Below are 23,202 nucleotides of genomic sequence, written 5' to 3'. Positions count from 1 at the left end.
CCCTTGGTACTAGAGGTACCAGTTACAAGGGACTTATCTGGATGCCAGGGTCTGCCAATTGTGGATACAAAAGTACAGGTTAGGGAAAGAACACTGGTGCTGGGGCCTGGTTAGCAGGCCTCAGCACACTTTCAATTGTAAACATAGCATCAGCAAAGGCAAAAAGTCAGGGGGCAACCATGCCAAGGAGGCATTTCCTTACAGTGTGGCTCCCTCAAACCCACCACCACCAACAACATCAAGGGTAGAGGAGACGACACACACATCAGAGGATGAAGATGTGGAACAGATCATCTTCACCCATAGGAGTACCCGGTAGCACCAGCCCATGCCACATGGGCAGTGATTTCCCTCTGTCCTGTGCTTGACAACATGCCAGTGTTGCTATAGTTGGTGACATGCACTCTTCACCAACACACTGTTAACCTTTCCACTCTGGACTGCAATTGTCTCTCACTACTCAATTGGCAATTCATGCTCCCCTGCACTGAACGACACTTCACCTCAGCATGTCCTCAACCTTGCACTTGTGTTGCGTCACTATAGAATGCTTTACACTAATGGGGTCACAGACCGGAACTATGTAAATATTGCACTACGGCACTTTAAAATAAACAGCACCTACACACCCACTTTGTCTCTGTGTAATGTGACACATCTACTTTGCTGGAGATTTGTGATGCGTGTAACATGTCTATGGTTACAGAGTGTCAATACCAGAGTGCAGAAATAATATGGGCAGATATCTACGCACAAGGTATCTACAAGATGAACGTCAATGCTGGCAACATCCCCTACAAGCAAGTCACTGTGTATGTGACATTTGCTTTAAAACATACATGCCTCACCCACAACATACAGCAGAAATGGCTGTGTAAGAGTGCTCGGCCAATAACGTCAGCTGGGAGTACAATTAAAACACATTGGCGTGAAATTTGTATACTTGACCTCATCTGAAATTGGCACTACTCAGTTTAGCAGTGTTGACGTGAACTTCAGGCTGCAGGCTGACGTCCCACAGTTCCCAACATCACCACACAGGATCAATACAATTGCAGCTTAAAAAGCACACCTATCTGTCAAATACATAGGAACCATAGTCACATTGAGTGGTGGGTACAATGGATGACAGATGCATTGAGATTTAGATTTGTTTTAGCTGCCAATGTGACAGCTCATTTGGAAGTAGGAATTAACATGTCAAGAGAGGGATGTGGATGCAGGACGGAATTCATAGGCCAACAGACAATTGGCACTGTATACTCATGCAAAGACCCTGAGCCCCAAGCATATGACACATGCAGTAAGGGTGTACCTAAATTTCTAGTATCTATGTGCAGAACAGAACTTAAAACTATGTAACACACCTATACTAACCTAATCTATCCTAATTATACATTACACACAACTGGCCCTAACTACCCTATGCTAAGCTTACTTACCACATTTAACAACACACTCTAAACATGTGCCCCTGCCCCCCCTTATATGACGAGACACAAGCAGGACAACCTATACTAAACTAAACATACACTACCTAATACTAAACATATATATATATATATATATATATATATATATATATATATATATATATATATACACACAAAAGCCCCAACATTAACCCCCACCCACCCACAAACTAACATGTAATAATATGAAAAAAACACCCCTAAACCTACTTATCCTATCTAAACAACTACTCTACTCTAACCTATCACTAAACCCATCAAACCCACTACAAAACAGGATGAGGAATGAGGAGGGAGGGGACTGAACTAGGTGTGAGGGGAGGCAAGAGTTCACCGGTTGGCCCTCCTCAGTATCTCTTTGATGGCCTTTAGTCTCCTTGTGTTTTTGTCCACATCCTTCTGAATGCTGTCCAGCTTTTTTTAGGACCTTCTTCATGTCCCTCTGGAGCTCCCCTATTGCAGACATGTCCATTGCAGCAGGTGTGGTGGTCTGTGGTGCAGAGGTTGATGGTGCAGCATGTGTGGTGGTCTGTGGTGCAGAGGCTGATGGAGCAACAGGTGGTGTAGATGTGACGGTGGCAATTGTGGTACTCTGTGTAGTTGTGGTGGTGGCTAGAACTTTTGTGGCCACTGCCGGTCCCCCTTGGCTGAAAGCCCGCCATTCACCTGTGGCTCGCTCTCTTTGATATCGTTGTGCCATCTTTCGGTACCCAGACTCAACGTCCAAGATGTGTCAGTATCACACTGATTGCTTTTGGAAAGCCCTGATTTCCGCAACATCCATGTTGGCAGCTGTTAAAATGAGACAGGCAACCATCAGTGTCATCATTGTGTGATGCCTGTACAGATAATAATCTACCACTCTGCCTCGATTTGCACATGCAGTCCAAATCACAGTCCAGATAATACAATGTCCCTGATGAATGTTATGGCAACGCTGTCTACCCATTATGTCTTTGACACCACAGCAAAGCACAACAAGAGTTGGACCAAATAAAGTGATCTGTGAAGTGATGTAGTGCAATGTGTCACAATGCAAAGGCAGCAACTACTTTACATGGGGCAGGCCGACTAATCTTTATCATCTAAGTCAACTTCAAAGCACACAAGACCAGTGACTTGTAGTTGTAATAGGCAGGATGGTATGCAGTTGCTAATCATAAGGGGTCAGTGTTGTTTGGTACACAAGCATGCCTGAAGCAGATGACTGTCATCTACATTGTGACCGTCATGTCTACCTACATATACTGTATGTTGTTCCACAACCCCTGTGCTTCAGGGGTGATGGGCATGCAATACATCATCAAAACTGTTGAGGACAACCACTAAGGCATATCCATTTGTACATGGATTTAGTGAGTGGAAAACATGTGAGGAGGGCTGCCATCTAGGAATAAGGTATCCATAGGTCATTCACATCTACATTCATGTGGAAAACCATCAACACCTAATCTGCCAACACAATTCCCAAAACACGCACATTGATGCCAGCACACCTCTGGCCTTGACCTGCATGCAAGCCTATTACATACCACATGTGTCACGTAAATGGAGTACAACTTATGGGGCTAGATGCTGGGGGACAGTTACCCATACAGTCCTACATGTACTTTACAATACAGGGATGCACAATTTTGTGTGGAAAACTGAAGCATCACTGTGTGATGAGAACGAGGGTATGACCATGTGCCAATATAATGACACTGGTGCACTTCCAAGTCACATGTGGGCCTACATGTGGCTAGTAATCACCTTGTTCACACGCTACTTCCTATTGCTCAGCACAAGACTCCCAAGATATGACTCTCGGCCTGTGAATGTGTAACCCTTGCACGGAACACTATGTCAACATCCAGCCGAGTAAGATATCAGATCACGTGCCAGTTCATCATATCTTGCAATGAGTGCAACACACATGACTCACTCACACAACAGCTGCAATCACTACACGGGACAGACATTATCACACATACTGGATACGTCTTGGTCCTGAAATCGAGCCACTTCCCCGATGGTAGAGGGGGCAGGTCTACTTGTAAGACATGGAAAGGAAATATATGCTCAATGTCAGATCACTGTACAAACGTGTTGAGAACATACCACAGTGTGTAACATTTTACATGAGTGAGCTGGTGATCCTGCATGTAGACAGTACAACAGACATATCACTGCAAACTCACATTGACACTGACACTACAGTGAGTGATATCCACACAACTGCGCACATGCACTGGACCTAATAATTATGTGGTGCTAAACAGTACTACAACCATTTGTGGGTAATCCATGTCAGATGGTACTCCATGGCACGATTTGTATTTTGGTGACAATTTCAATGGCACTTCCCTGGTGCACTGCAATACAAGTGACTCAGGTATTTTGGCTTGTGCATCAAGGGACACTGAGTTACTGTGTGATGGACATGTGGCTCAATTTTCAGTCTGCAATTATTCACAAAGGGGAAGGGATCCCATGGGGACCCCTTCCCTTTTGCGAATGGGTTAGCACCAACTTGAAACTGGTAGTAACTGCAATTGTTTTGTGACAGCATTCAAGGTCACCAATCAATCAATCAGCGGACTGCGACTCGCAAATAGGAATGAAACGCCCCTTCCTAAATGCCACTAGCAAACCCTGTTTTGTAATTCGGCAATGTGATTGCAGAATGGCAAAATTGGGTTGGTGCATTGGAATAAAAATAAATTCTTGGCGTAAACACACACATTCTGAAAACTAGGCCATTTGTGACAATTAAATATAGCTTTGTACATGTGTCCCTAAGTGATAGTCATACATGAATCAACAAAAGTCAGGCCTGCATTGTATAGAAATGTGGACTCCATCTCAGTACTGGGATGCTAACATTTTGTTCTGCTTGCATTCAACATGGCCACAAACATTGAATGCAGCATGTCAAGACATCTGCTGCTGTCACTCAGGAGCATTCTACTGTACACATTTATCAATGTGATTCTCACCAACAAGGCCACCGATCACCACACCCAGGTGGTCCAGCAGATCCTGCTCTCTGGCCACCAGGTCAGCCCAGCGATGCTTCAGCTGGTGCTCATTCCTGCTCATATGGTAGACTCTTTTGAGGTGGTAGAGCACCTTGCCCATTGCAGCCGCTTCGCCTCTGTGTGATACCCCTGTGTCACCCGCCCACCCATCTCCAGCATCAAGGAAAGGAAGTGGCACACCAGCCACAAAAAGCCCCCAAGCTCCTCTTCCCCCATGTGGGTCAGCCTCGCCCTTCCCGACATGTCCCTGAACAACAAATCAAAACTGAGAATGTGTAAAAAAAAAAGGAAAAATGAAAATAAAGGAAACTTACAGCCCAAACCTAAGACCCCCAACTAATTTAACCCCCAGACAGACACCTGACAGTACAAATACAATCTGAAAGACACTAAACTACACAAAATCACATACACAGGTACAATAAACAAACAGAATCCACAAAAGACACAAGAGAGACACCACAAGATACAATAAACGCAATGGAGACACCAGCAACACTGAGACACAGCCACACAATCAAGAAATAGCACATACTGTAAAGTGCAAGTGAAAATACACCCACTCTACCATGCCTGTAAACAGGATTTCCTATTACATCACTTCCTTTCCCCTTTGCGGCCCGTTTTCCGTCATGTGTGTATTTTTTTTTACGCATATGATGTTTGCGTAAATATTTTCGATGCATAACCTACATGTGCAGCAAAATACCATGCAACTTTAATTTCAATGGATATCCGCATGTGTGTGGTGCGCAGGTGGAATTCACGCTAAGGGCTCATGTATGGTTAGTTTGCGTTTGAGTGATTTTTCGACACATTTGCGGCAACATTTTTTACTCAATCTGTGAGTGCATGATTTTCTAATATCTAACATGCATGCACCCTGCATCAACATGAAGACAGGATGGTATGGCCTGCAGTTTGTTATATAGTGGTTGGCCACATGTGGTAAAGCATGCAACTGTGTGTTTTGGGTGTGAACAATCTGTAACAACAATATGTGTGTTTCTGAAGGAACGGCATGCAATACATTGGACGCCATGCAAATCTATGAATGTATTCCAAATGGGTATCTACATCTGATGGCAATCAGTGATCTACAACAGCCATGATATGTGTTTGTAATGTGTTGGCTCATGTGATGTGTGTAGTTGTTTGACTTAGGAGACATTACATTTCACACGACAAACAAAACTCAGGCATCATTGAGGATGGCTGATGAGTGCTATGTAGGATATGTTACCCCTCATATGTCATTAATTGCTGGTTACGACTTCATGGTGACTTGTGTATGGACTACACAAATGACTGACATGTGTACATGTTTGGAACATACTGTGTTTGAGACACTGTGCCTTAATTCCACCCATAAAATGTTTGGTACACATCAGTTTGACTCATTACAATTACCTATGTTACTTGTGTTGCTGTGGTGGACCTGCTGCCCTGGATACATGTGTTCACATATTTTCAGATGTGCATTCCACAGAAGTGTCCAGTTCAAGTGTGTGGGCATGTGTATCCTGTGTCAGGATTGGGCTCCATGGTGTCACAGTTTTGGGCAGGTCTAGTCAGGACTCTGTTAGGGGCACCCCTTGAGTTCACAGAGTATCTCGCAAAGAGGTAGTATACCAAAGCAGAAGAGCAGCTAAAGGCATACAAGAGGAAAGGCCAGCTATCGTAAGGCAGAGAAAACAGAAATGTGAAGGCAGAGCAACCTTAGTGTGAACAAATATGGAACGGGTCAGTAATGGACAAACACGCTGGGGTTATCACTAAGGTTTTGTACACAGGGTAGGGCTCAGAACTTTCCACAGCAACAGGGAACCTCAGTGCCTCTGTGCAGATTAATCTTACCGATAGTCACCACGGAAGCCCCACAGAAAGGAGGCAGCAGAAGTGATTCTGTGTCTGGTCCCTTAGGGCACAAACAAGGATTGTACTGACATACACAAGACTAGCCCTGGTGGGTCCGGCTGGAGACACAGTGGGAATTCCTGGAATACAGCCTTAGCACACTGTCACTGTTAGGTACTAAAGACTACATGTAACACTACATAAAGGATGGGGGCTGGATTTGCCTCCTGGAAACCAGATGCCAACCCAAGTACAATGGAAAACACTTCTACACAGGTGAGGACTGATAGGACACTTACCAGGCACGATAACCCAAGAGGAAACAGAAAGCGAAGCAACCAACTAGGAGGCAAAGCCAGGAACAGGGAACAGGCTCACGCTGACGCAAAGGCTGGAATATGTCTAGGAAACAGAAAGCAGGCTCTGGCAGAAACAAACATGAACAAGGCTGAAAAACAGGGAGCAGACTCTGACTGGAACAAGCAGGAACAGGACTGGGTAAACAAAGAGCAGGTTCAGGCTGAATCAGGACTGTAACACAATCTAACAAGGGGTCTGAAACACAAAGGAATCATACCCCAGTGCACGACGAGGAGCTTCAGGGAATGGCAGCTTATCAGCCGTTCCAGGCAGCAGCAGGGCCAGGGCAGAGTCACATGGCTGGGCTGCACAAAAGAGGTCACAGGTGTGTGCAGCTTCAGTCTCTCACAAGTCCTGGAGGAGAGAATCCAGTATAAAGGGACAACCGGACTTTTCCCATAGGAAGCAATGGACAGAAGATTACAGGTCTTACCAACTACCAGACAGTGCATTATGGGACCTGAAGTCCATGAAAGCTAATGTAGTTCTTCTATAGCATGCCATATGGAAAAGGGAAGCAAACAGGAGTCAGAAAGGGACTCTGGGTGAGTGTCAATTATTATTCTCAGGGTATAGATAGTCCATTTACAGCGCCCTCTAGAGATGGGAGGGCAGCGACATAACACATGGCAGTGGCAGGACTTATTTCCAGGGATGAACTGCAAAGGGCATGTGTTGTGAATATTGCTTGTCATACCTGGGACACTCATGCTATCCATTTTCACAAATGATGCCCCACTTGTCACACACGCTCCTTGCAGAGATTTCAAATGTCACACTTACTGATGTCAGGGGTCTGTTCATACATTCCTGTTTCCACTGAAATTTCACATCCACTGCCTCATGCATGGGGAGTTTATTTACATTATGATTGGAGATGTCATAGTTGTGTGCCATGTGCTACAGTAGACCATGTTGGCAACGGGGATGTGAGTCATATGCTGTGGTCCATTGATTTTGTCCTTTATATGTGAAATTCAAGAGATGAGTATTTTTTGTATGTGTGTGATGTTTGCTGTACAATCATATGCATCACATGTGATGTTGCATCAGAAGTAGTCAGATTTGTCTTTGCAGCATGCTCCCTGAGGTAATACTCACATTCCTAACAAACATGTCATGGAGAATGAAGAAACCAGAGCAGGATTGTGAAATAAAGTAAGGTTTTTATTTACATATCTTAACAAGGTGTGTCGAGTGAGTATTGAGTGAAAAGGTTTTGTACAATTTGCTGTCTGCTGTGCATTCTTGCAGCTGGGTTCTGCTGTTCCCCCTCATTTTCCCTGCCACCATCCTCCTCCTCAGGCAGTTCTTGCTCTGGCTCATATAAAGGGATGTTCCTCCTCACAGAAATGTTGTGCAGGATAGCACAGGTAAGTATAATTTTACACACAATGTGTGGGGCATATAGGAGGCTGCCTCCTGTGATGTCCAGGCACCTGAATCTGGACTTCAGGATGCCAAAGGTCCTTTCCACAACGGTGCGTGTCCTCCGATGTGCCTCATTATAGGCGCGCTCTTGCTGCTGTGCTTGGGTTGGGGAATGGGGTCATGATCCATGGCTGGATCCTATAACCCTGATCCGCTGCAAAAGATAATAGGAGTGAGTATTTTGTTAGTGCGTGCAACAGGAATGTCATGTGGCTTGGCAGTTGATATCTTGTGGCATCTGTGACTCATATGTGTTTGTGGTATTGTGTGAGATCCTGGGCTTCTATGAGGTTTTTTCTGCAGTGGGTTGTTTGACTTGACAACTTGTGTTTGGCTCATTGACCTGGGATCTATGATTTTTTTCCAAACTGTTGGTCAGTATGTATGTACCATGCGTTGTGTAGTGTCCAACATGTTTTAGTGGAGGGACATGATACTTCCACACACACAATAGATTCAGATGTGGTGGTATCATGGTTGCACTACATCACCTGGACATCCCATCCATTTAGACATATGTCATTGCAGATGAAATGCAACAGTTAGGCCCTTTTATTTAGCTAGGTGACAATGCACAACACATATCCATATGTTGGCAGCACTGAGGGGTTCAGTATTGACAATGCACAATTGTCCCATGTGTGACTTGGTTCTAGGCAAACCTTTGTTGTTCCCTCTGCCAGTAGCTCATGTGCAACCATGCACCTACACTACCGAACTTTCTCCAGGAAACCTGGCTAACTGCCTTGTGGAGGTGGATGTATCTATGCAGGAAGGGCCACCTCCCTGTACATATGCTATTTTGATGGACAATTAGCTCTTTCAGTGTGTGCAGCAGTGTGCAGTTTGCATTTGTGTAACATCAATACGTGTTCGTAGCACAGTCCACTTCCTTATTGCAACCTGGCAATGGCACCCCAGGAGTGATGTATGATGTTGGGACTGTCTCAGTATTTCTGTATCACCTACATGTGAGTCAGCATCATCATGCTATGTGTCTCATGGTGTTAGACCTGCTGCAACACACATTGCACACCCCTTCCATGCTACATACTGCTTGGGAGGGTGTTGGATTGACTATGTGGCCTAATGTAATTGTAAATGGTTCATCTTCCAAGTTGTACTTCCAGGGCAGGCCATGTCATTGTCACTGTGGGCTTTGACAATGGTCCCTTGTTGCTCTAGAGTGGCAGCTAATGTTTGTGGCAGCCGTCATTTGTCCAAAGGTGTGTACCCCATTGTGTCAGGGTGTACAACATAGCTACCAGTGTCACACCTCAGTGTCATCCTGCCCACATGTCAATGTAGTGGTGTATGTTTTGTGTGCCCTACAGGGTTGTTGTGCTGTATGTATATTGCTAGGTTTATTGACATACCGACAAGAAGGCCATTGCCATATTGTTCGTCCTGGAAGTGCTGATTGATCCTGCTGTGGCGGAACATGAATGAATCATGGACACTCCCAGGATACTTGGCCAAGATGTTAATGAACAATCCCTGGTGGTCAACTATGGCCTGCACATTGATGGAATGTGTGTGCTTTCTGTTCCGGAATAGGTTCTCTGTTGCTGCGGGTGGGACGATCCGGACATGGGTGCAGTCAATTGCACCAAGCACATTCGGGAAGCCATGGATTTGATATAGGCCCTGTTTTATCCCCTGCTGCTTCTGCTGGTTGTTATGGAAGCTGATGTGGCAGGGTGTAAGGGAGATAATGGCATCTAACACCTTGGGCAGGAAGGCAGAGAATGAAGGCTGTGATACCCCAGCAACCAGGGCACCCATTGTCTGGAAGGAGCCACTTGCCAACATATGCAGGACAGCTAGCAGCTTGGTCACCGGTGGTATGTTGTGTGGTGTCTGTAGGTTAGCTGTTAGTTGTGGCTCAATATGGCGCAGCAGCTGCTGTATGGCTTGCCAGTTGAGTCGATACCTCCAGATGATGTCCTGTTCCCTGAGGCATGGAGGGTTGTCCTGCTCCTGAAGACCCTCTCCTGCCTTCTGTGTTGCCTTTGTGGGCCGCGTTGGGATGGTGGTGGCTGCTGCTGTTGGTCCTGTGCTCGGCATTGTCTTGCAAGCTGCATCAGTAGCACCTCCATCTTGTCCTGTTGGTCTGTAATGTTGCTTGTGTGTGTTTTCCTCTAGTAGTGGTGTATTTGCCTCATTTTAATGGCTGCCTTGACCCAGGCGTTACATTTTGATGCAAATCGAGTTTAGCGTCATTTATCGGGTCCACCTCCCAACCGTGCATTATTTTTGCCCTGTTGGATAAATATGGTGCTAGGGTATTTGAGTCATTTTTTGGACAGGAATGCCTACCTTGCATCTCATTGACGCAAGGCAGTTTTATGCATCTTTAAAATGACATTAACTTTATATTTTTTTACGCTAGACTGGTCTAGTGTCAAAGTATAAATATGGAGTTAAGTTTGCGCTGGATTTGCGTAAACAAAATGATGTAAATCTGGCGCAAACAGAGTATAAATATGAGCCTAAGTTTGCGTGTGTCATCGGCCGCAGAACTTTTCCCAGACGTCATTCTACGCATCATACAACATTTTGTTAATGCATTTACACACAGTGAGGACATATTGATTTTTGGAGTGACACAGAAGGAGCACAATAGAGCCCTCACACATGTATGTCAGTTACTCAGTGATGCAGGTTTGAATTTGAATGCAGACAAGTGTGGGTTCAATAATACGAAACTGACATTCTTTGGCCATATCTTTTCTGATGGGAGCATGACGCCTAATCCTGCTGTCGTACGCACACTTCTTAGGGAATTACAACAGGACATGCTAGAAGCAAAACACTTGCACACACGTGATAACAAAACAAATTTGGTCATCAGAATAATTGCTGGTGCTATTGGAATCACTTATGTCACCTTTAATGAAGGCGACACAGTGCCCATAGCATATAAATCACATTCATGCTCCAATGCAGAGCATCGTTTTGCTCCCACAGAAAAGATTCTAACTTCAGTTCAAATGGCTGTCATCAAGGAGAGACCACTTGCCCGGGGGAAACGCATCATTGTTGTTACCCCAGTGCCAGCCTTAGATGCTGTCACCAAAGCAAGCGTTCCTAATGCTAAAGCATTACATCCACACTGGATTCAGCGGGCAACCTCCCTGACTGCCACCAATGTAGATTACATCTTTGATCCAAAACTTCAGACACAAGAATTTCTCCAATTCGAACAGGGTACCTCGCTCCTCTAGATATTTTGCCACTTGACAGATACCATACTGTCATTTGCACAGATGGTTTAGCACAACCGGCTGTAGGTACTAAACATCAATATTCAGCTGCCTGCGCAGCTGTGAGTGGAGTGATGAAGGATGGAGTCTTCCACCCTCACAATACCTACATGCAGACATTAGGTGACTGCACAGCTCAGCTGGCTGAACTCAAAGCCCTTATTTTAGCGCTAGAACACACAGAGACAGGATTACTGACTTTGATTGTCTGTGACTCATACTACAGCGTCCAGTCCTACAGTGATTATCTGAATCATTGGAGATTGAACAGGTTTAGAGACTCCAAAGGGAATACCATAAAACACAGAACTCTGTGGGGGAGGGGGGCGGATCATAAGGATAAGCTACCTTGTGTCCATGTAGTACATACATTGGGCCACCAATGTGTAGGAGTACACATTATCTACAACACTTTGGCTGAGGAAACAGCCAAATCTGCAGTAGCTACGGCTTATGTGGCTGCAGTGACTCATTCTCAGACGAGATTGGATAATTAAATTCTGACTGCTCCGAAAGCTTCGGCTGAAGGCAAGTTTCTCCCAAAAGCATACCCTACAAAATACTCTTACTACATCAGTGCACAGAATGTTGCCTATGCAACAATTTCTGGAGTTGGAGATCAAGCGAACCTCAACCAAGACTAGAGATTAGATATCATAAAAGCAGTACATGAGGGTGTCGCTTCTGCTCATGCTGGTATTTCGGCCACAGTAACACTCTTACAGAAACACTTCTGGTGGCCAGGTCTATACAAACAGACAAAACAGTACGCCTTTTGTTGTGATATTTGCCAGCAAATTAAGGGCTCCAACATCAAACGCCCGCCACAGACATCCCTCTTAGTGTCCAGCAGGCCACTACAATGTGTGTACCTGGACCATTGTGGTCCGCTCCAACCTGATGGTGCATATAAATACATCTTAGTCGCTGTAGATTCTTGTTCTAGATTCCTGTGGGTATGGCCTCAGTGGTTGGCTGACGCTCGAACTGTTATAAAAGACTTGCTGATCTTTATTGGTACATATGAGGTTGTAGCTTTCCATTCGGACGAGGGCCCTGCATTTGCCTTTAAGTCATTCAGGGACACCCTGGGGACGATGGGTGTTGAACTCAATCACTCCTCACTACACCATGTATGTTCCAGATCTGGATGGCCCTAGTTTGATGCCAGGCGACACATCTTTTGACATAAATGAACGTCTCACTGTTTTACGGGAGCTTCAGCAATTTTGTAATGATAAGTCATCCACCAGTGCTGCCATTTTAGGAATAAGGGATTTACCAACAACTTCTACTGGCTGGATTCCTAAAGTTGGGGATCTGGATCGTGAGAAGACCACTGTGAAGAAGGAATTTAGGCTATCCTCCCGAGCACCGGTCCCAGTCCTGGGAATACAAGGTACCAGAACTGCCATCTTACCACTGTTGCCTGGTTCCAAAGCAAACAGATTAATTTCCATTGATGGCGTCAAACCTCACCATGTGGCCGATCCTGCACAGTAGACCCAGAGGTCCCTTGGGTAGTTCCCGGTCCCCTCTCACTACCCAACAGCCATTACCTCTTCAAAGCAGAAGTAACAACACTACTTTGGACTACACAGCAATGCCCACCGATGCTACAAATACCTCCTCGACCGTAGAGAGGGCAGAAAATGAGCTCTTGCTGATTCCATTACCACTTCAACGACAAAACCTGTCTAAGATTTGGCTGTTTTCTACACCAGCACAACACAAACTGACAACATCGTCTACCATGAGCCTCCATGCGAAGTGGAAGAATCCACCAGTAATGCACCAGCCCCTATGTTTGCAGAGTCTGCTTCTGGTTACTTCATCGACATTGATGACTTTTTTCAGATTCATTCACTCCTGCGATTGAAAATGTTTCAAAGTCACGTAAGCTCTATTTATGGCTTAAAATTAACTGTTTCATACACCCATGGAACTATTTGTGGTTCCGTTTAACATTCTGGTTCCTATAACTCTTCTGGTTGATTTGGCCAGTAGACACAAATGGGTGTCAGGCATGTTTTGTGAATTCCTCAGGGGGTTTCAAGATTAGCGGGCCAGACCATCGCTTTGTCTCGGGTCAACACACAGGTAAAGTTACAAAATACAGTGTGGGCAAACTGTGCCAACAGTGGGTACAGACTAACACGTTAGCCGCAGTTAAGGAACATCTTAACACTCTTTCTGAAGATATAGACTTGCAGAACTTCTTGTTAGGCCTTAGAAAGCCACGCTCTAAAAGATTCATGTATGCCATATATAATAGGATCTGGAAGCTTTCTCAGATAGAAGCTGCTGCGCGTTTAAGGCAGATAGACAAGGAAAATTTTGAAAAGGCTTTAGCTATTGTTGACAACGACGTGAACACTCTGTCCAACAGGATTTATTCCCTAACAAACATAGGGGGTCATTCTAAGTCTGGCGGGCGGCGGAGGCCGCCCGCCAGACTTCCCCCTCCGAAATACCGCTCCGCGGTCGAAAGACCGCAGAGGGTATTCTAGGTTTTTCCCTGGGCTGGCGGGCGGTCGCCAAAAGACCGCCCGCCAGCCCAGGGAAAAACTCCCTTCCCACGAGGATGCCGGCTCGTAATCGAGCCGGCGGAGTGGGAAGGTGCGACGGGTGCTGTTGCACCCGTCGCATATTTCACTGTCTGCTATGCAGACAGTGAAATACTAGCGGGGCCCTCTTATGGGGGCCCCTGCAGTGCCCATGCCATTGGCATGGGCACTGCAGGGGCCCCCAGGGGCCCCGCGACACCCCCTACCGCCATCCTGTTCCTGGCGGGCGAACCGCCAGGAACAGGATGGCGGTAGGGGGTGTCAGAATCCCCCATGGCGGCGCAGATGGGGGATTCAAATGGGCAACGGAAAACCGGCGGGAGACCGCCGGTTTTCCATTTCTGACCGCGGCCAAAGCGCTGCGGTCAGAATGCCCAAGGGAGCACCGCCGGCCTGTCGGCGGTGCTCCCGCCCCCGTTGGCCCTGGCGGTGCAACACCGCCAGGGTCATAATGAGGGCCATAGTGTCTTCTGAGATTTATATCATTCAGACAGATGTGTCCTTTTTATATCATGGGCAAAGTCAGCTGCGTTCCGTCATGCAGTTAGGTTGGACATTACAGACTTTGAAAAATGGCCACGTTCCGTGGAAGTACATTAATGGTAGTGACTTGTTTGCTGCTTTTAATTTATCAAAGGAAAAACAGTCAGTGGCTAAAAGGGAGGTGAGTTTCACCATGCTTTACATAGAAAAGTTTGAGAAGTTGCCTTTCACAGTTGCAGGAAGTCTATCAACAATTTGGCTCCTACATGGCATTATTAATCTGCCCATTTCCACGTTTCGTTTTTCGAAATGCCTGAAACATCTTGCCATGAGCAAGTACAAGTGGCTAGGTGATAGCTATATGAAAGAAGAGTGGGAGTTGCCCTTTAAATACAAATGTCTGAATGGCTAAACAGAGGTCTTTCTTAGCAGAAGCGAATGTGAGACCACTGTTAATCATGATTTTGCAAGCAGGTGTCCCTTCAAAGCCTTTGCAATGCGGAGGTCTTGAACTTGGCCTGTTTTCCGAAGGGTACTCCCATCCCTTTGATTCGACCCGCATTTCATGTACTTTCAAATGGAAGTTATGTGGTGCTGAGCGACCAAAGTTGTTGTGGTATGCGACCAGGAATTGCCTATGCAATTTCAATCTCTAAGGTTGTTACATGTTGTGGACAAGTTTTATTACCCCCCACATGAGAGATAAAAGTATCAGAAATGTGGCCTCACATTGATACTGCTAATGTAAAATCAGGGCATATTAAGTCATAAAGTGGCTTGATACGTTGTGCATAGTTAGGAATGTAAGTTCTGCCAAAGCTGAAGAAACCAAGTAGTGACTGTAATTTCTTAATTGTATTTGTTGGTTGTAGTTGACCACACTTTTCTAGAAAGTGTGGGGCCAAACTCTTGCCCTCGTTTGAAAGCTCATATCCCAGGAACAATACACTGAGAAAGGCTATATTAGTTTTCCTAAAATTCCATTTGTAGCCAAGGGCTGCGAATCCTAAACCGTTCCGATTGCCCTGTCAAGATGAATGTTGAGGTCTTTATCTGTGAGACTGATGTCATCCATGTAAGACAATGCCTCGGGATCACTATCATGCAATATTGATGTAACACGGGCTGAGAACAGCCCTGGGCTGTTCTTGTAGCCTTGGGGTAAACGGCAGGAACGTTTTTGTAAGCCAAATGAGAATGCACTCAGGTCCCGACTTTTGTGTGCTAAGTTCTGGCAGAAAAAAAACATTGGAAATATCCAAGGTTGTTTTGGATTTTTTGTTCACTATGTTATTAATTAGTGCTGCGCTATGTGAATTGTGAATTGTGTATAGCATATATACGTGTATGACAGTTTAAGTGTCCGTAATCTAAGACTATTCTGTAGGAATGGTCTGGTTTTGCAACGAGGAATAACGGGTTATTCATTGCTTAGACACAGGGCTCAATTACACCCTCGGACTGAGCTGAGTGAGGATCTCCCTCACTGTGTTTCACAGGATATTGTGGCTGAGGCTGGGGCGTAGTCCTGATAGGTATTACATGGCAAGGAGGAATCCTTGTCCAAACCTACATGATTGTGGTACAACGCAGGTGCCTGCGCTAAAGCCCAATTGACAGCGTAGGCTTGTTTTACCACTTCTGGAACAAGATCAGAGAAAGAAGTCAAAATTACATCTTCCCCATGTGGGAGCTTACAGACATGCTTGGGTGGCCAGTCCCTTTCGGGCAGCAGGATATCACAACTAAGTTCATCCCAGAATATCACACCAATGGTGCAATCCACGTCTCCCTCAATTTGGATATTTCAATCATAAACCCTATCGGGTAGGAGGACGCACCTGTCCGCAATTTCAACTGCAATGAAATCTATGTTTCTTCTGTGGTCCAGTATGGTGAAACACAGCTTCCAGCTGATTTGTTTTCTGGGCTGTCCGGAATTTTCTCTCGTTCTGTGGGTACTTTCCCCACAATAGAATGTACTGTTTGTGGATTAATCCCAGTAGCAAATTGGTATCCAGCAGGTGCTGGTGGTGCTTGACGCGCTGGTGTAGTGGTCAGAGTTTGCATTACAAACTAAACAAGTCATCTATAGAGTGTTACTATCTCAATGTATAGATTATGCAGATCAACTGCCTGCATGTATTATATGCCTGGGTGAGGTGTGTATGTGGCAAACATAGGCCAAGTTGGTCTGTCATTACCTAAGGGACCTAATCTCACGTGTTGTATTACGTGTGGTAGGGTGCCATTAAACCAGTTGTGATGCTCCTGAGAGGTGAACGGTATTTCATGATACTGGTATGCTTGGTACCGTTGAGGTACATTTGCAATTCTATATGTGTGGAATGTGAATGTAGTGTTGCCTTCCTCAGGAAAGTGAACCCAGGAATAAAATGTTTCTGTTTGGTAAGCTTCACTAGCTTCTACTATAAATGTAACATCCCGGCCCCCCTCTCTTTAGCCATGTGCTACAAGGTGTAATGTTAATGCTTGTCTAGCCTTCTCAGGAATGTCTAAGGCGTTAGCCATATTGTAAAGTGAGTAAAGAGAAGGAACACCAAGTGAGGAGAAAAAGTCCTTTTAATGATTTGAACTCAAACAACCTACAGCCTAATTAGGTGCTCCTTATTCAGTTGAGGAGGATCTTTCCCAAGACCACGGACGTCTCTGTATAATGGTGCTTAGGGTACCTGTTGTATGTGAGACAGTGATAATCAGGGTATCCGTAAATTAGTGCCTAAATACTAATGTTGGTGGTGCCATGTTGTAGTTTAACTCTTGTTCTAGGCAAGACTGCTGGTTTGAGGATGACAGTTCTTATGTTTGTAGTCCTACAGTCCTACAAGTTGCAACTGTCGTCCCAATCCTCCCGGCTCAGAAGCAGCACCTCACCAAAAACCCAAACTGAAGGAAAACAATGTTCAAAACAATAGTTTTTAAGAATTATTTGAGGTCAACAGGCCAACGGTTTCTGCAGAACTGAGCTGGCTCTATCAGTGGGGGTGCTGAAAGGTTGGGGCCCTGGGCCAGGGCCTACTTTGCCCATGCCTTAAAACATCTCTGTAGGAATGATGGCGAACATCAAAAGTACAAGAATGTCAAAAATTAATTGTTCATAACTCAAGAAGGAGTTGTCCTGCAAGGATTAAGGATCCTGATTCCGGAGAGTCTGTGACAAAAGGTGATAGATGTGGCTTGCAAAGGATATAGTGGTATTGTTGCTACAAAGAGAGCTCTCTGAGACCAAGTTTGGATTCCATACCTAGATGAAAGAGTTGAAAAGGAACTCAAAACCTGTCACATCTGCAATTGCCTGTCAACCATTTAAACATGTCAGAACTCCCTAAACATGCCTGGGAGAGAATAGACATTAATTTCTTTGGTCCATTTGACAAATGGACATCACTTAATGGTGATAATAGATGCATATTCATGTTTTCCATTGGTCAAAGATCTTTCATCCACGACATATGAGCGATTAATCGAAAAGCATGATGGCAAATTTGCACATGGGGTTTGCCAACCATTGTGAAGTCTGACAATGGTCCACCCTTCAACAACAAAGAATTCAAAGAAGTTGTGGAGCATCTGAATGTAAAGGATCAAAAGATCACACCCTTGTGGCCACAGGCTACTGGATTTGTTGAGCATTTTATGAGTACACTAAAGAGAGCACTGAAGTTCCGCAACTCTTGAGAAGCACAGCCTAAAAATAGTACTGAACTCTACTTCACAAGCTTTTCGTTTGACACCCCACTTGACCAGAGGTGAACATCCTGCGACTTTGATGTTTGGGAGAGCAATGGCAACCAAGAACTCCCAATGGACCACCGAAAGAGATACAAATGAAAACCTGATTCATACGTGGGACTTGGTTCAAAAACAGAAAATGAAAATGTATGCAGACAAGAGGTGACATGCAAAAGATCGTCCATTCCGAAAGGAGATTTAATCGCTTGACAGCTATGAAAAAAAAAAAATCTGATGTTCCTTACGATGCTGAACCTTTCAAGGACACATGGTGACTGCCTACCGACTGGGAAGTCCCTTTCCAGAGACTCTTTTCACTTCAGGCCTGTATTTCATCAATCTTCAACACGAGATGGTGAAAGAAAGACTGAGTTTGAAAATGTAGTGACTATTGCTGATTCCTTACCATCATTGGCAATTTCCGACATTGAAGAACAACCATTTACAACTTCCAGTAACCAAATCGTGTTGGCAGATCAAAGCGCCAAGAATATTAATTGAAGATATTTAGTTGTATGTGTTTTTATCTATGTAGATATTTGTATCTGTCTCGTGATTTTCTAAAAATGTGCATTTTTTCATTTAACTGTGAGGTAGATGTAGTGTCTCGCATGATTTAAAATGGAACTTTTCTGGCTCCCCGAGGACACTGTCTCAGTGTATGACATAATCGCTAGACTAGAATGTATGAAAGCTTGCTTTGGAATGTTGAAGTTCACAGGTACGTGAAGGAGAATGAAGACATGTGATTTACAACTGCGTGTGTGGCCCGGTCATTCAGTGTGTACAAGGCTGGGTAAGATGCTACACACTACTCTACATTGCCCTTTACTCTATGCAACTCTACTCTGTAGGACTGAACTATATTATCACTGCACTCTACGCCAATGTACTCTACTCTGTTCTACTCCACTCTACAGCACTCTAATCTAATCTGCAGCACTGCACTCTATGCCATTCTATGCCACTGCACTCCACGCCACTCCATTCTACACTACACCCCTCCACATCACTTTACTCTACTCTGCACCACTTTAATTTATGCAACTGCATTCTATGCTACTCTATTCTAAACCACTGCACTCTGCGCCACTATACTCTAATCTGTAACACTCTACTCTATGCCACTGAACTTTATGCCACTGCATGCTACACCACTCTACACATTGTGCTCTACGTCACTGCACTCTGACACTACACTCTACGAGACTCTCCTTTGCATCACTCCCCTCTACACCACTGCCCTTTACACCACTCTAATCTACTCTGCACTACTGCCCTATATGCCACTCTAATCTACACATCTGCACACTATTCTGCACCATTCCACTCTACCCTGCACCACATCACTGTACTCTGAAACAATCTATTCTATGGCACTGCACTCTAGGCCACTTCACCCTGTGCCACTCTACTCTATGACATAGTACTCTAGGCCACTGCAATCTACACTGCACCATTGCACTCTACTCTGCAACACTCTACTCTATGCCACTCTACTTTATGTGACTGCACTCTATGCCAATGCACTCTACACCACTTTATTCAAAACAAATGCAATCTACGCACTGCACTTTACGCCAGTCTACTCTGCACCATTGTACTTTATGCCACTTCACTCTAGGCCACTCTACGACACTCCACTCTACAGAACTCCACACAGACACTCCATTCCATTAAGCTCTACACCACTCAATGACGCTCTACTCCATTCTCTGCCACTCCACTCTAAAACGCTCTCCTGCACTCTATACCGCTCTATGACACTACTCCACTCTATGACGCTCTGTCAACGTCCTCTACACCATTCCATGCCACTTTACTCCACTCTATTCTATGACTCACTACTTCACTCCACTCCACTACTACACTTTACGCCACTCCACTGTATGACACTTTATGCTACTCCACTCTGACACTATACTCCACTCTGTGCCATTCCACTCTAGCATATTCTACTCCACTCCATGCCATTTCACTCTTCTACACTACCCCACACTATACCACTTAATTCTTTACAATTTACTCTGCTCTATGCCACCCTATGCTACAACACTCGAAGTAACACGCTCTATGCCATTCCAATCTGCTCTACACCACTTCACAACAATCTATGTCACTCCACTGTACAACACTCTACTCCACTCTGACACTCCACTCTATGCCACTCAACCCTACAACACACGATTCCACTCTACACCCTTCTATGACACTCTACTCCCTCCCAACACTCCACAATACTCTGACACTCCATTTCATTCCATACTACTCAACTCTACTCTACGCCACTCAACTCTCTACGCTACTCCATAACACGCTACTATTCTCTATGACACTCTCTTTAATAACACTCTATTCCACATCACTCTCCTTTCCACCACTAACTTTTAGCCATGCAGAGCAGCTGCCATGCTGGTGTACAACACGGCTTAAACATATTGGAAAAGCCAATAGCTCTTGCATAGGTGAGACCTATTGGCTCGGTCAATCCTTGTTTTATTTCTGTCCTTGTTTTTTTATGTCAATGTTTCTCAGCATGGAGGGGCTCCACACTCTTTCTCCTCATCTTCCTCCTAGCTGCTGTGTTTGCGTTACATTTTGAAAACGGACTACTGTGACTATTTTATTCAATAACAATATTTTGGTTCTTCCTTTGATATTTTTCATTTTTTTCTAAATTTCCTCTGTTGCTCCTTTATAAATGGCAATTGTAAGGGGTACTTGCATTTTCTTTTTGTAAAAAAACATAATTTTTGAGCCAGTGCTGGAAATTGATGCTAGTATTTGTTTTTCTTTTTTGTTCTGTAAAATTCGTTTGGAATTTCATTGACATGTGTTTTTGCTATTTCAGTAATTGTACAAGATTGGGATTCCCCAGCCTGAGGCCTTCATTTTGCATTTTTACTAAAATGAGATAGTGGGTGAGACAAAAATGTAAGAAATATAGAAATATGGACACTTGCTTAAAATTGTGTGACAGCAGTTTATGAACGCTAAGTGCTAATGTATTCTTTTATACCCATATGACAACATATAGCGTCATTAAGTATGTACATATATAGCACGTCTCTGGCTGAGCTATCTACTCCCTGCCTCTTTTTGTTCTGTTTTTGCTAATGAAATAGATCAAAATGATCTCCAGCCTAAAGCATGCTCCTAGTATAACCTGCAGGAATTAATTAAATGCGTGTAGACTGTGTTCTGAATAAGAATGGTATGTTGAAATGGACAACAATGTGTAATGCATAGAAATCGTTACTAGGCCAATGTAAATTAATGGATGATGGATAATGAACAGATATTTACGTTCCTGTTTTTAAATATCTTTATTCGTTTATTCAGTAAATTGTACGGTACAAACATGTAGTGCTCATATAAAAATTCAAATGGCACTCAACTTTCAAAAACAACAGTTCACCTTTCAGTACAGGATACATTGCAAGAATACAGTTGAAGAATGATTACCGCGGGAAATGTAGGGCCTCATGATCCAAGAATATCCTGAGGGAATGGACTGTCTGCAAGTGGCCAGGTGGCCCTCTAGTGCCTTTCACTGGTTTAGCTAAGTGTACAGTTTAACGCCTTATATGTAGAGCTCCCGGTTTTATGGTATTGTTTGTTTACATTTCCGGCTGTATTTATCAATATTTATTTATTGGCCATCTGATCGGTATTTATCCTTATTTATTTTGTGTTTTTTTTTTATTTTTTATAAATGAAGCCATAAAAATGTTTATTTCCACATGCGTATAACTAATACATATGCCCCCATACTTTGATGCCTGTGGTGTTTTTGCAAATGTAAAGAAACACTACACCCGCAGGTAAATATCAGCATTCTTCAATTATATATTAACATATGTCTGTATTTCAGGAAATCTCGTCCTGTTTATTAAACTCTCCATGATGTTTATGTGGTTAACTCTTAACCTGTAATTCATGAGAGACAGAATAGAAAGTTGCTCACAAGAAACACAAATAGGGGAAAAGGGGACAGATGTCACAATAGGGGGCACCCCAATAGATAGAAACGCATATCTATGAAATCTGCGCACCAATTTATCAATAAGAATTACTAGTGATGTAACGAAAAAGACAATCCCATTTTCTGACCGTGAGGCAATACGATCTCCATTTTCGCAGGCTTTGTAACTGCAAAAATACAGAGTCTCAGTGTTCAAAGGGAAACGTCTTTCCAGCTCACAAAGTTCTCTTAGCTCTGTTCTGAGTAATTGAACGTACTCTTCCCCCCCTTTTTCTTCTAAGGCACAATGGAAATTATCAATGATTTGCAACCATAATTTCAGTCGAAAACCACTGATGGAATCCCCACATCTCATAGAAGGTGGTAGCCATTTGCAACGTGGAGGCTGTGAACGCCAGCTCTAGGCATCGGCTAAAGTAGAGACTGGTCCAAGAGACTATGGCATGCTTCCGTATTGTCCACTCATAGCAGGCCATTTTTTTTTCTGAATGCAGGCCCACTCGGTAGAAAGGACAGGGGTCCCACTCAGAAAAACATAGACTTTTGAGGCAACTTAATGCAGAGATGGAGGTCTGCTGCACCTTCCCAGCCTAATTTCATCACTGTGTTCACCACAGGAATTCAGAAGGATTCACCAAAAAAACCTACTGCCTCAATAATATTAATAAGGGTTTGTTGCAGTGCAGCATGCAGATGGGCTCACAAAGCTGTCAGAGTCACACTACATCAACTGCTTTTGGGCCCTGTTAGTTGTACATTGGGCTCTTACTTTATTTTTTTTAAAGTATCCTAATACTGAGATATCATTGTGATTCCACACTATAAAAATTCACATTTCCGCATTAATTTGTAAAAACAAAAAAAAGTATTAGGCCCTATGTATTTCTCAGGAGGCTACTGCAACGAAATAGGTGCCCATCGGAAAACACCAGTCCCTATGGAAGAAGAATAAGTCTCAACTTCCATGGCAACCATACAAAAATAATCACTAGATTGTTTTACTCAGGC

The sequence above is a fragment of the Pleurodeles waltl genome, chromosome 10 (assembly GCF_031143425.1).
Source record: "Pleurodeles waltl isolate 20211129_DDA chromosome 10, aPleWal1.hap1.20221129, whole genome shotgun sequence".
Lineage (NCBI taxonomy): Eukaryota > Metazoa > Chordata > Amphibia > Caudata > Salamandridae > Pleurodeles > Pleurodeles waltl.
The sequence above is the reverse complement of the archived record's forward strand: the minus strand, read 5'-3'. Positions refer to the sequence as shown.